Source organism: Leptopilina boulardi, unplaced genomic scaffold, assembly GCF_019393585.1.
Source record: "Leptopilina boulardi isolate dan_hultmark-lab unplaced genomic scaffold, ZJU_Lbou_2.1 LbouV2_371, whole genome shotgun sequence".
Taxonomy (NCBI): Eukaryota; Metazoa; Arthropoda; class Insecta; order Hymenoptera; family Figitidae; genus Leptopilina; species Leptopilina boulardi.
Genome location: NW_026137942.1, coordinates 566061 through 579017, shown reverse-complemented (window position 1 = coordinate 579017; position 12957 = coordinate 566061). Strand labels below are relative to the sequence as shown.

At 27.7% G+C, this 12957-nt stretch overlaps 1 protein-coding gene across 1 annotated transcript in view; it reads left to right on the top strand.

Annotated features, from left to right (window-relative positions):
• Positions 1–918: 918 nt before the first annotated feature.
• Positions 919–12957, top strand: part of LOC127287503 (zona pellucida sperm-binding protein 3 receptor-like) — a 29403-nt gene continuing 17364 nt past the window's right edge. The window contains exon 1 of the mRNA XM_051314485.1: positions 919–1085. The gene's annotated coding sequence lies outside the window, so the exon portion shown is untranslated. The remainder of the gene's footprint in view (positions 1086–12957) is intronic.

Below are 12957 nucleotides of genomic sequence, written 5' to 3'. Positions count from 1 at the left end.
CTAAAAGCAAAAAATGACCTGATCTAGCAAAACGGCCAGATACGGGTATCTTTTTTTTGGTCCTAGTTTCTGAAAATCATTGATTTTTTCGTATGTGAAAAAAAAGTTGAATTTTGTCGGACGGTGTAACCAACCAAATTGTTTAATTGACTCAAACAAATAGTTTGGTTGCTTAAATACCAACCAAACGTTTGGTTGTCAATACCAAACCCTTTTTTCAGTGTGTTAGTAATTGTTACTAATAATTAGTAAAATTTAACTAATGCTAAAGCAAAAAGTGAGTCACTAATTCAAATTAGTAAACTTTTTTACTAATTTGAGTAGTACCTATTTGTTAGAAATGAAATAAAAAAAATAATATTGTGCCAAATTTAATTTAATTTTCTTCTTTCGTTTATAGATCTATACCATAAGAATGATTCCATACTGCTTGTAGGTAAGCATGAGTGTTCAAAGTCAATCATTCTACTCTTCTATAAAATAATATCTTATATAATTCTTTTTAGATGATTGTGTAATAAATACAGGGAATTTCAATGGATCGACAAAGATTATAATAATTAATGAAGTCAATTTTAAATTAGTAACTTTCAGTTGCGAGGAAAATTATACACTGATTGGAAAATCTAACGCATTAGTGTGTCAGAATGAGGATTTCATCAACATCAAAGATAGATTTTGTAAATTAACAACAACATTCAACTGTCCCCCGTTTAAGTATAAAAATGCAGATGTTAAATTCTATAATGATGGTGATCGTGCTCTACTATTCTGCAAATTCGATTATTACTAAGATAAGAAAAAAAATATTTAAAAAAAATAAATAAAATCGTACGTAAACATAAAAAGAAATCGTGGGCAATAACAACTTATAAGAAAAGTAAAAATTTTAAAACCGTAAAAATGTTTAAAAAAAACAATTTGAGAATAGATTTGAAAAAATTTAGTAATAAAAAAAATCAAAATCGTGACAAAAGATAAGTTCAACAGCAATTTCAAATGGAAAGTTATTCAATTTAAATTTTGCTTGAAAATAGTATTGTGTAGATCCAGCGGTTACGTATTTCTTGTTTTATTAAAATCCTGTAAGTATTGTCCATTTCTATAATCATAATTAGAAAGGCTATTTGGAACGCATGAATATTTCTTTTTAGTAGAATTTTTGCGAAAATTACTATTTCCAATTTTTGAGTTCGCAATAACCCTTGCGTGCCTGAGCTGGGTCCCTCGGACCCATACAATTTGCTTTTTCATCTATTTCTATTTAAGAATTTTTTTTTTCAAAATCATTATTATTTTTGGGGTAAATGGGGACAGCTTGTTATAGACGGAGAGCTCCCAGTCGAAAATCGTAAGTTTCCCTGAAGGGTTCACATGGCCTTCAGGTAACTGTTATGAAGGTTTCAAAAGCTTCATGGCAACTATTTATACATTAGACCTAAAATTCTGTGATATTTGCTTTCTGATTTCTTAACCGGAAGCTTTTTCTACAGCTTGTTGAATATCTGTGGACAGCTTCTAGCAAAAGGTCTACCAGTTTGCTTGGTGAATGCTTTCCTAATGCCTGGTTTAATGTGTAAGAAAGCAATTCTATTTGCTTTTCACAAGTTGCAAATTAATATGTAATTTAATTACCTTTTTTACACTTCCTGAAAACTAGAATAATTTCATTAAATTAAACTAAATCGAAAAATTATAAAAATTCTATAGTAATTTGTAAATCCGTTTTATACAATTAATAATTATTCTTTATATATTATATAAAAATTACTTTTCAAAGAAAACGTTTATTTTTAATCACTTAAATTATATACGAAAAAAATTATATATAACTTGAGCAAAATTTGGGGTTAGGAATACGAACATGGTGAAAACCTTTTATATTGAATAATGAATACAATTTCTTAAAAAAAAGACAAAATATTTAATATTTAAAAAAAAAGATTATTATTTTTATACTTGATATTTATGAATATTTTTTATAAATAATATATTCTTTATTTTTTTAGAATTTCATAATTTATGAAAATGAATTTAACAGCGTATTTTTATTTACAAATTTTGGTTGACAACAATGTACTAAAAGTTAAAATACCGAGTCTGACGTAAATAATTTTTCTTTAATTCTTCAATATTTAAATATAATAATCTAATACATAATATTTTTACGAGATAAATAAAGATGGAAAGAAAGGTTAAATTTAATTTTTGATCATTGTCATTTTTCCGCTGTTTCCTGAAACATCCATGACGCTTCATTTAATTTTCGCCACCTGAACGCTTTCTTTTTATATATGCAAAATCCTGCAACTCTTTGATAACTCTCTCAAAGCTACTTGAATGCTTTGTTTAAAACGTACAAAATTTGTTATTTTCAAGCTTTCCGTGGAAGCGAAAAATCGGCCTTAACAGGCTTCCTGAAAGTTTTCTATAGCTAGTTATCTACTGTCTAACAATTCTCTAATGGTTATCTCAATACTTCAAAACAACTTTTTGTTCAGCTTAACATAGCGTAGGATTTTCGACTGGGATAGACATCCAAAAAAATTCTATAAATAGTTAAAAATCAAAAAATTAAATAGTTAATATGAAAAATTTTTAAATATGTATTTGAAATTCTCAGGACAATTTTTTTTATTTTTTTCAAACCGCTTATTTACTTTTACCTACTACAATTTACATTTTTTTATATATTCCCTTTTTCCAATAGAAGGGTCCTTTCGAGGGTCCATCAGGTTTACCCTGGCGGATTGGGAAAACCGAGTTGTAACCGAATTGGGTTACGATTCGGTTACGTTTCGGTTCATTGTAAAATATTATCGTTAATCGACGAAATATGTAGTAAATAACTATTAGGAATGGTTAATATACATTTAGAGTGCTTATTTATGCAATAATAATAAATTAAGATATAATTAATTAATAATAAGTGTTTTAAGTATACAGTGCATACAGTTGTTGAATTACCATATATATGTATATTACCATCAACGGCAGCTGTGATACGCGCGTTAAACCCTAGATGGCGTTAAGGATGACTTTGTGAATGAATTTCTAAAATTAAGCTCTTGAGTATCAAATGTGTAAGTGAATATATAAGTTTTAAAAAAATAGATCAATTTATTAAAACAACTTTTTTGATTTGTACAAATATAAAAAAAAAATTTTATAACGAACAAAAATTTTTTTAATCAGAAAAAGTTTTTTTTGTATCAAAATTAATGTTTTTCTCACACAAAAAAAACTTTTTCTCATTAAAAAAATTTTTGTTCGTTATAAAATTTTTTTTTTATATTTGTACAAATCAAAAAAGTTGTTTTAATAAATTGATCTATTTTTTTAAAACTTATATATTCACTTACACATTTGATACTCAAGAGCTTAATTTTAGAAATTCATTCACAAAGTCATCCTTAACGCCATCTAGGGTTTAACGCGCGTATCACAGCTGCCGCTGATGGTAATATACATATATATGGTAATTCAACAACTGTATGCACTGTACACGTAAAACACTTATTATTAATTAATTATATCTTAATTCATTATTATTATTGAATAAATAAGCACTCTAAATGTATATTAACCATTCCTAATAGTTATTTATTACATATTACATATTACTCTATATACATATTATTTATATTTTTTTACACAAAAATCAGAATTTCTCACTCAATTATCTTGTAATGTATTCATCTTGGCATAATGACCCCAGAGACTTTTTTTTTCAAAATTTTATCAGCTACAACTTTCCCATGAAACATTATTCTCTATCTCTTTACGTTTTTAAGATTTTAATGAAAAAAGCATTTATTTTTACATTCTCATCACATGAGAAGGTATTATAATTGGTCGAAAATTGACTTTTACTATTTCCATGAAATCTTTACGTTTTGAGGTGCCCTGAGTCGAAAAAACATGGTCCGGCGAAAGTGTCTGTCTGTGTGTCTGTATGTATGTATGTATGTATGTATGTATGTATGTATGTATGTATGTATGTATGTATGTATGTATGTACGTATGTAGACACAAAATGTTGTTGACACAATAACTTTTGTAAATCGAAACAAATCGTTTTGCAATTTTGCATACACAAAGTTAGTATCAAAATACGGGTTAAGTTCGTTAGCCAGCCATTTTCATCAAAAAATGCAAAAAGTGCGGGATTTTTAAAATTTTGAAATTTAATTTTTTTTAAAAAAAATTTTTTTTCACTACACAGCATTACAGTCCAGGAAAAAGAAAACATTTTTTTTAAATAAAATTTTTTGATTAAATTAAAATTGTAAAAGTTACAGTGGTTTAATTGTCGAAAAACACCTAAAAAACGCCAAAAAAGACATTTTTTATGAAAAATTAAATTTTATTAATGAGGTGAAAAAAATCAGTCCATAAAATAGACATATTCTCATCATAATAGACTCAGAAAATATGATACAAGTGAAAAAAATATCAATTTAGAAAAAAACCACTCTATATACATATTATTTATATTTTTTTACACAAAAATCAGAATTTCTGACTTAATTATCTTGTAATGTATTCATCTTGGCATAATGACCCCAGAGACTTTTTTCTTCAAAATTTTATCAGCTACAACTTTGCCATTAAACATTATTCTCTATCTCTTTACGTTTTTAAGATTTTAATGAAAAAAGCATTTTTTTTTACATTCTCATCACATGAGAATGTATTATAATTGGTCGAAAATTGACTTTTACTATTTCCATGAAATCTTTACGTCTGTCTGTGTGTATGTATGTATGTATGTTTGTACGTACGTATATAGACATAACCCTATTGAAAAAAAACACGTATAATTGTACGTATAATAATACGTATAATTATACGTATTATTATACGTATAATTATACGTATTATTATACGTATAATTATACGTATAATTATACGCATAATTATACGCATAATTATACGTATTATTATACGTATAATTATATGTATTATTATACGTACAATTATACGTATAATAAGACATACGAATTTGAAACAAGAATTATACGTATAATTATACGTATAATAATACGTATAATTAATTATACGTATAATTATAATTCTATTAAAACTAGAATAATAGAATAGAATAGATTAATTAGTAGCAAAATTGCGCTGAAAATTTTTAGAAATTTTAAAATGCAAATTAAATTTCACGAAAAAAAATATCGTCGAATGTCAATTCAAGCAGTCACCCATCCAAGTACTAACCGCGTCCAACGTTGCTTAACTTCCGTGATCTGATGAGAACTTGTTCCTTCGCCTTGGTGTTTCCGCTGTCTTGTCTTGATTAATAACTTTGTCGTATAAGTATTGTATCGCACCTAACCTCACTTTTAGTGATACTTATACGACAAAGTTATTAATCAAGACAAGACAGCGGAAACACCAAGGCGAAGGAACAAGTTCTCATCAGATCACAGAAGTTAAGCAACGTTAGACGCGGTTAGTACTTGGATGGGTGACTGCTTGAATTGACATTCGACGATATTTTTTTTCGTGAAATTTAATTTGCATTTTAAAATTTCTAAAAATTTTCAGCGCAATTTTGCTACTAATTAATCTATTCTATTCTATTATTCTATTTTTAATAGAATTATAATTATACGTATAATAATACGTATAATTATACGTATTATTATACGTATAATTAATTATACGTATTATTATACGTATAATTATACGTATTATTATACGTATAATTATACGTGTTTTTTTTCAATAGGGAAAATGTTGTTGACAAAATAACTTTTATAAATCGAAACAAATAGATTTGCAATTTTGCACACACAACAGTCACAAAGTCGCAAACAAATACACTTAAATGTACCTGTACAGGTTCATGTACTTTGTTCCAATTCTTTTTACAGGTTCGTTTTCTGCTCTTGTACAAGATCACGCGAATGTGCAAGTACTTGAACTTGAACAAAAAAATGTACATGATATTGTACAAGATTTTTCAACTGGGAATAGTATATATAACCCTTACTTTTATGTATAACAAGCTTGAAGTAAATAAAATAAATTGTTTAATTAAAAAAACTATTTGAAAAAAATAATGGAGATGAGATACTAACCCCTTAAATGTATTCGTTTGCTCAAATGTTTCATATATTTAAATAATGAAAAATCCAAATACTCAAAAACACTTCTAATTCCGCATCATACATTCGAGCATGAAACGCGAGTGCCATGATGAGAATGTTCTCCTTAAAGTCGAAGAACTTTAAGAAAATTAATCCTATATAATAATAATAAAATTATTGGATATAATTTTTATATTAAAATATTATAATATAATATTAAATGTAGAGTTAGCATAACATTTGGAGCGCGTAGCGCGACGGAGTGCTCTTCGCGCCCCAAGGCGCGTTCAAACCCGCGAGCGCAGCGAGCCCCCCCGCGCGAAGCGCGGATGAGAATGTGTCCGCTACCCCGAAGGGGGAGCGGGCAGATTTTTTACAAATATTTTCGTCCAACCTTTTCTGAAAATTTAATTTAAATTTTTAGGAAATGTTCGTCACAAAAATTGACTGAAAATTTAAATTACATTTTCACTCAACTTTCGGTATAAATTTTTCATAAATATTTAATTTAAATTTTTAGTCAACTTTTACGCCAAACATTTCACGAAACTTTAATTTAAATCTTCACTCAATTTTCGCGTCGAAAATTTCTGGAAAATTTAATTTAAATCTTCCGTCAAGTTTTACGCCAAACATTTATTCATTTTGGACATTTAAATCTTTATACAATTTTCTCTAAACTTTGCAATTAAAGTTTCCGAAGTTTGCAAATAAATCTTTAGGAAATTTTCGGTGCTGTGGGGGGTGTTTATCTATCAAAAAGGAAGGCTTTTATACAAAAACTTTTCTTGCACCTTATCCTTGCCAATTTTCGTAGCCAGCTCTTAGACTATTATTATTAAACAAATGGGCTGTCCACGCCGATGCCAATTATTGGCAACCAATAATTAGCAAATATTAAAAATTTTAATAATAATTTACCCTGCTAAAAATAAAATCACAGAACGTCAAAAAATTAGTCAGGATTTCTGACGTTTTGAGACTGTTTTTGTTACGATTGCAGTCACAGAACACCACAATAAGTGAGGTTTAGTCAGAGAATCGTCAATTGGGATCGGCTAAACTGCAATACGCCATATGGTGGGGACCCATTCTCTCCCTCCATTTTCTTTCTTTGTCTCTCTTCAATTAATAGGTTAGAAAGAGTAGAAAAAACAAAATGGAGGGAGAGAATGGGTCAAAGTTACTAGATTGTTACTAGACCACCGTTCCCAATAGTAGTCAGATTTTTTATGATGGTCGGAGCTGACCCTTTTTTTTGCCATACCATAAATCATTAAACCCTGTGACTATTTGTGATGTTAAATAACATTTCTTTCTATAAAATAGTTTTCAAGATTCCTGACTTACTTCTCATGAATTCTGACTACAAATATTTAAAAATTAAAATAAAATCAATATTTTTTAATTAAAAAAATAAATAAAAATCATTTATCGTACAACATTTTTTTATCTTTACGTTACACATACTCAATTATTATTTTTACAATTTATTATATTTATTTACTCCTATCGAAGAAAATCTCGCAAACGCAGGGAATCGAACTCACAACCTAACGAACGCAAACCGAATACCTAACCCCTGAGCTAAACTAACCTAACTGAGATCTTAAAAATAGAATACGGTTTTATGAAAATAGAAGATCTTATTACTTTTTTTCAATTTTATCAACATATTTTGTTGATGATTATTATTATTATTTTAAAAAATTTTTATAATTTTTAAAAATTAACAAGTAAAGTTAAAATAGGTATATTGTTATATTGATCAAAAAACATTTTCAGTCCAATTATCATATATTAATGTATTCAATTAATAAAATTTGCTTTAGCAAATATTTAATTAAACAAAAAATTCGTATGTAAATATTATTTGAATTCGAACTTAAAAGAATATGTGTAATATAGAAATAAAATAGTCTAGAATAATAAGATACTGTCGGATTGTCTCAAGTAAACTCTGAGCGAATTTTATCAGGTTTTTCGGTCACGTTTTAGCACATTCATTACTATTATAATTAATTATAATGATAAGAATTGACTAATATGCATATATTAATTACTATATTATTAAAATTCAATTTAACATAATTCTTCCACAAATCAACTAAATAATTACTACCCAAGTAGCACGATATATCAACCAGATGTCACGGTGATATCACCGAGGAATGTCTCCGTGACATCAGGAAAATGTCAAAATGTCCGCCTTACGGTGATATCACACGGTGACATCGAGGTGATATCATGGTGACATCACAGCCATATCACGGTGATATCACCGTGATATCATGTTGATATTTTACAGGGATTTAAAATTTTTAAAAAATTATTATTTTTTTATTATTTTTATTATTATTTTTTAAATTATTTAAAATTTTAAGTCCCTGTAAAATATCAACATGATATCACCGTAAGGCGGACATTTTGACATTTTCCTGATGTAACGGTGACATTCCTCGGTGATATCACCGTGACATCTCCCACATAGCACAGTATTTTGCTGTAAGGCTGTGGTAAGGGTTAATCGTATAGCTTGTAAGGTTATGCGATAGAGCTGTGGTAGACTTAAGGTGAACTCACAATTTCCACCCAGATGGTGAGGTTACCAGTAAAGGTTGAGGTAAGCTTACAAGTAAAGGTTGAGGTAAGCTTACAGTAAAGGTTGATGTAAGCTTACAAGTAAAGGTTGAGGTAAGCTTACATGTAAAGGTTGTAGTAAGGTTACATGTAAAGGTTGAGGTAAGCTTATGAGTAAAGGCTGTGGTAAGGTTATTATTAAGTTGTAAGGTTGAGGTAAGGTTGTGGTAAGCTTACAAGGTAAGGCAAGTTATATTCAAATAATAATAAATAAATATTCAATAAAAAAATTTTTTTGCCTTATTCTATTTTGGGAACCTATCATTTCGCAGAAAGTTTGAAAACAAATTTGGGAGGAGTAGGATTCGAACCCGGGACCGACGTATATACCTAACAACCTAACCAACTGAGCTAAACGGGAACTGACACCCAGATAACAAAATGCCTGCATAATAGCAGGCCGTGTGCCGGACCTCAGTCCGATTGATCGGACCAACGTGCCGGCACATAAGCAGCGCAATGTACGCGCCATTGCTGGCGATATCGCCCGCCCGCGGTCCGATCCATTAAAGTACAGAAAATGTTTTTTACTAAAATAAAAATTGAAACTGCGTCTATGTAGATACGTTTAATGATTATTTAAACAATTTCAGTAAAAAAATTACACGTGCTGATTAACATTTTGAAAATGTGCTCTGGTAACTTTTTTTATCAGATAATCAACCATCTCATTGATTAAATAGCTAAAAAAATAGTGTTCAAAAATATTTCATTAGTAAAAAATGAGCTGTTTTCGAAATTTAATCACGGAAATGCATATATTTAATTCAGTATGATTATTTACAATACTTATCTTAAAGTTAAATTATCTCACGCACGCAAGGGGAATCGAAACCGCGACCTAACGCAAACTAAACCTAATGCCTAACCAACTGATCTATCAACGCACTTGCTTTTATTTACAAGAATTCTGTCCTAAAAATGAACTATAAAATACTTTTATTTAAAATTATTGTTTTTCAAAATTTCATTTATTCAAATATTCTTCTTAGAATTAATTATTTTTATTATAAATAGATCAAACATTTTGAATATTATATTATATAGATTGTAATAATTTTCAAGATATTCTATGATTATTTTTTGTGTTATTAAGAATATTCGTATAATCGCATGATTGTTAAATGCAATATATATTATATTCATTAAAATAATAAATTTTTCACTAATGATTAATTATATTTACGAATTCATCAAACTTAAGTAACAAACAAGTTACAAAAGAAATTCTAAAATTATTCTTGTAAATTATATCGATGGACCCTAAATGAAAACACGTTTTTCGCGAGTGTAGATAGAAAACACTTTATTAAGAAAAACAAATAGAAAACATCTTATTCAAAATGACAGTTGTTTGAAGGCTATGTTACAATTTTAATTAATGGTTATTTTTAAAGTATGAATGATACATTAAAATTTAAATTAATTTAAACGTTTATATTGTGTCAAACTAACGTTGTATCCTTAAATTACTTTATTTAGACATTTGATATTGGCTTAAAATAAAAACATAGCAAAAGTTAAGAAAATTAGGTTACAAAATTTTCAGATGAGTTTTCTATTTTTTTTCGTAAATAAGGGTGTTTTTTGTTTGCTCTCGCGAATAACGTGTTTTCATTTAGGAGCCATCGATATAAATTCTCAATGTAACATTAATAATTAAATCTGTCTTTATTTTATTAATTCATTAATTTATTTCTTTGTTAAAGTAAGACAAAATAAATATTTCGAAGTCAAACTTATTAGCTTTATTAAAAGTTTTCATAGTTTTTTTAAAATTTTTTCCATCCAATTTTCAATTTATTATTCAATTAATTCAATTCGTTTCATGAATTTTTATTTGTTTAATATTTAGTACAATTTTTAAAAAACTTTTCAGTTAATCGTTTAATTTTTTTAAGAATTTTCTTTTTTTCCCACACATCACATTATATTTCATAAACATTTCATGAATATTTCATTGAAAGATTTGAAATATTTCAATGCAAGGTTCATGAAATGTTGATGAAAACAGGAAAATGTCCGCCTATAAGAAATATTGCCGTGAAATTTTGCTGAAATATTACACATTAAGACTCCTGCAATATTACAAATCGTTATTTGTATCCACCTTAGGATCCTTAGCATCATTTAAGTTGGAATTTTTCTATAATATTTTAATGAAATATTTCAGCAAAATTACACGGCAATATTACTTATAGGCGGACATTTCCCTAATTTCAGCAATATTTCAAGGACTTTACATTGGAATATTTCAAAATTTCAATGAAATATTTCAGAAATATTTAGAAAATATCATGTGCTGTGTGTGTTTATACGTTATTTTCTCATTTTGTTGTTAAGTTCCTTTATAATTTTTTATCATTCTTCGCTCATTTAATAAATTTTATAGTTTTTCATAATTTTTTCATTTCTTAGAAATGTTGTCCCTTCTCTAAACTGAATAACTTTTTCCTTATATTATTCTTTTTTAATAGATTCTAGTCAGTTTTTTTTGCATTTTTTCCTGTATTTTTACAAATTTCCCAATCGTTCCTATATTTCAATAGTTTTTCGTTCTGTTGTAACATTTTCTTTAATTTTTTAAAAATATTTTTGTAAATCATTTCAATTTTTTTTAATTTTCAGATTCTTTTTATATTCGTTTATAAATTCTTCTATTTTCTTACAACATTTTATTTTATACAATTTTTAACATTTCATAATTTTTTTAAAATTTAAAGCTGTTTAGTTTTTGTTTTGGGCATTTTTAAATATTTTAAGCTTTTTTCGTTCTTTAAAGCTTTGTTCTTACATTTTTTAAACTCCTTCATTTTATGAATAATCTCCTTAACTTTCTTATATTTTAAGAATTTTCTTTTCTTACCATTTCTATAGTGTGTTTTACAAAACTTAAGTTATTAGGATTTTTATACTTATTAAACTGCTTAATTTATTAAAAATTTGTTGGCTTAAATTTTTCTCATCTTTTTGATAATTTACTTTACTTTTTAAATTTTTTATTCATGATTTTTTAGATATTTTAAACAGTATTCTACATTTTTAAAAATTTGTGAATTATTTTTTAATAAATCTTGTTATTTTCTCTTATCCCTAGATTTATTCTTTTATTTATATTTTTATATATTTTGAACCATAAAAAAAATTATTGCAAACTTGTTTTGCTTATCACTACAAGAAATAAAATATCAATAAAAATTAATTTATTTATAAATTATTTAATTTTATTAGTGAAAGTAATACTTTTTTTATTTATAATGAAGATTCAAAAACAGAAATTTAAACAAGCCTATTGGCAGATATATCCTGGACAAAAGATCCGGATAATATGTCAGGAATATTGCGAGCACGATGCTGGCACAGTCGGTCTTGTTATAAAGTAGGTGGCACAAAAGGTGCGTTACAGCAGGGACACGGTCCGCCGCTCGTTGTGCCTGTAACGTGCCAGACACGTTTGTTATCTGGGACAATGTGAATATTAATCTTGCTTTTAAGGAGTTGATTATCTTCTTGGTTCCACTTTAAAAGCAAGATTACTTTTCTCATTGTCAGTTACCCGTTTAGCTCAGTTGGTTAGGTTGTTAGATATATACGTCGGTCCCGGGTTCGAATCCTACTCCTCCCAAATTTGTTTTCAAAACTTTCTGCGAAATAATAGGTTCCCAAAATAGAATAAGGCAAAAAAAAATTTTTTATTGAATATTTATTTATTATTATTATTATTATTTGAATATAACTTGCCTTACCTTGTAAGCTTACCACAACCTTACCTCAACCTTACAACTTAATAATAACCTTACCACAGCCTTTACTCATAAGCTTACCTCAACCATTACATGTAACCTTACCACAACCTTTACATGTAAGCTTACCTCAACCTTTACATGTAACCTTACCTTAACCTTTACATGTAAGCTTACCTCAACCTTTACTTGTAAGTTTACCTCAACCTTTACTTGTAAGCTTACCATCTGGGCGGAAATTGTGAGTTCACCTTAAGTCTACCACAGCTCTATCGTGTAACCTTACAAGCTATACCATTCACCTTTACCACAGCCTTACAGCAAAATACTGTGCTATGTGGGCTGGTTGATATATTGTGCTACTTGGGTATAATTTTAATTTCTCTTTTTAGCATACTGCACTATAATTAGATGCAATATTTGGTTCAAATGAAATTTATATTGCGTGAAAATTGGATCAAATTCGCTCAGAG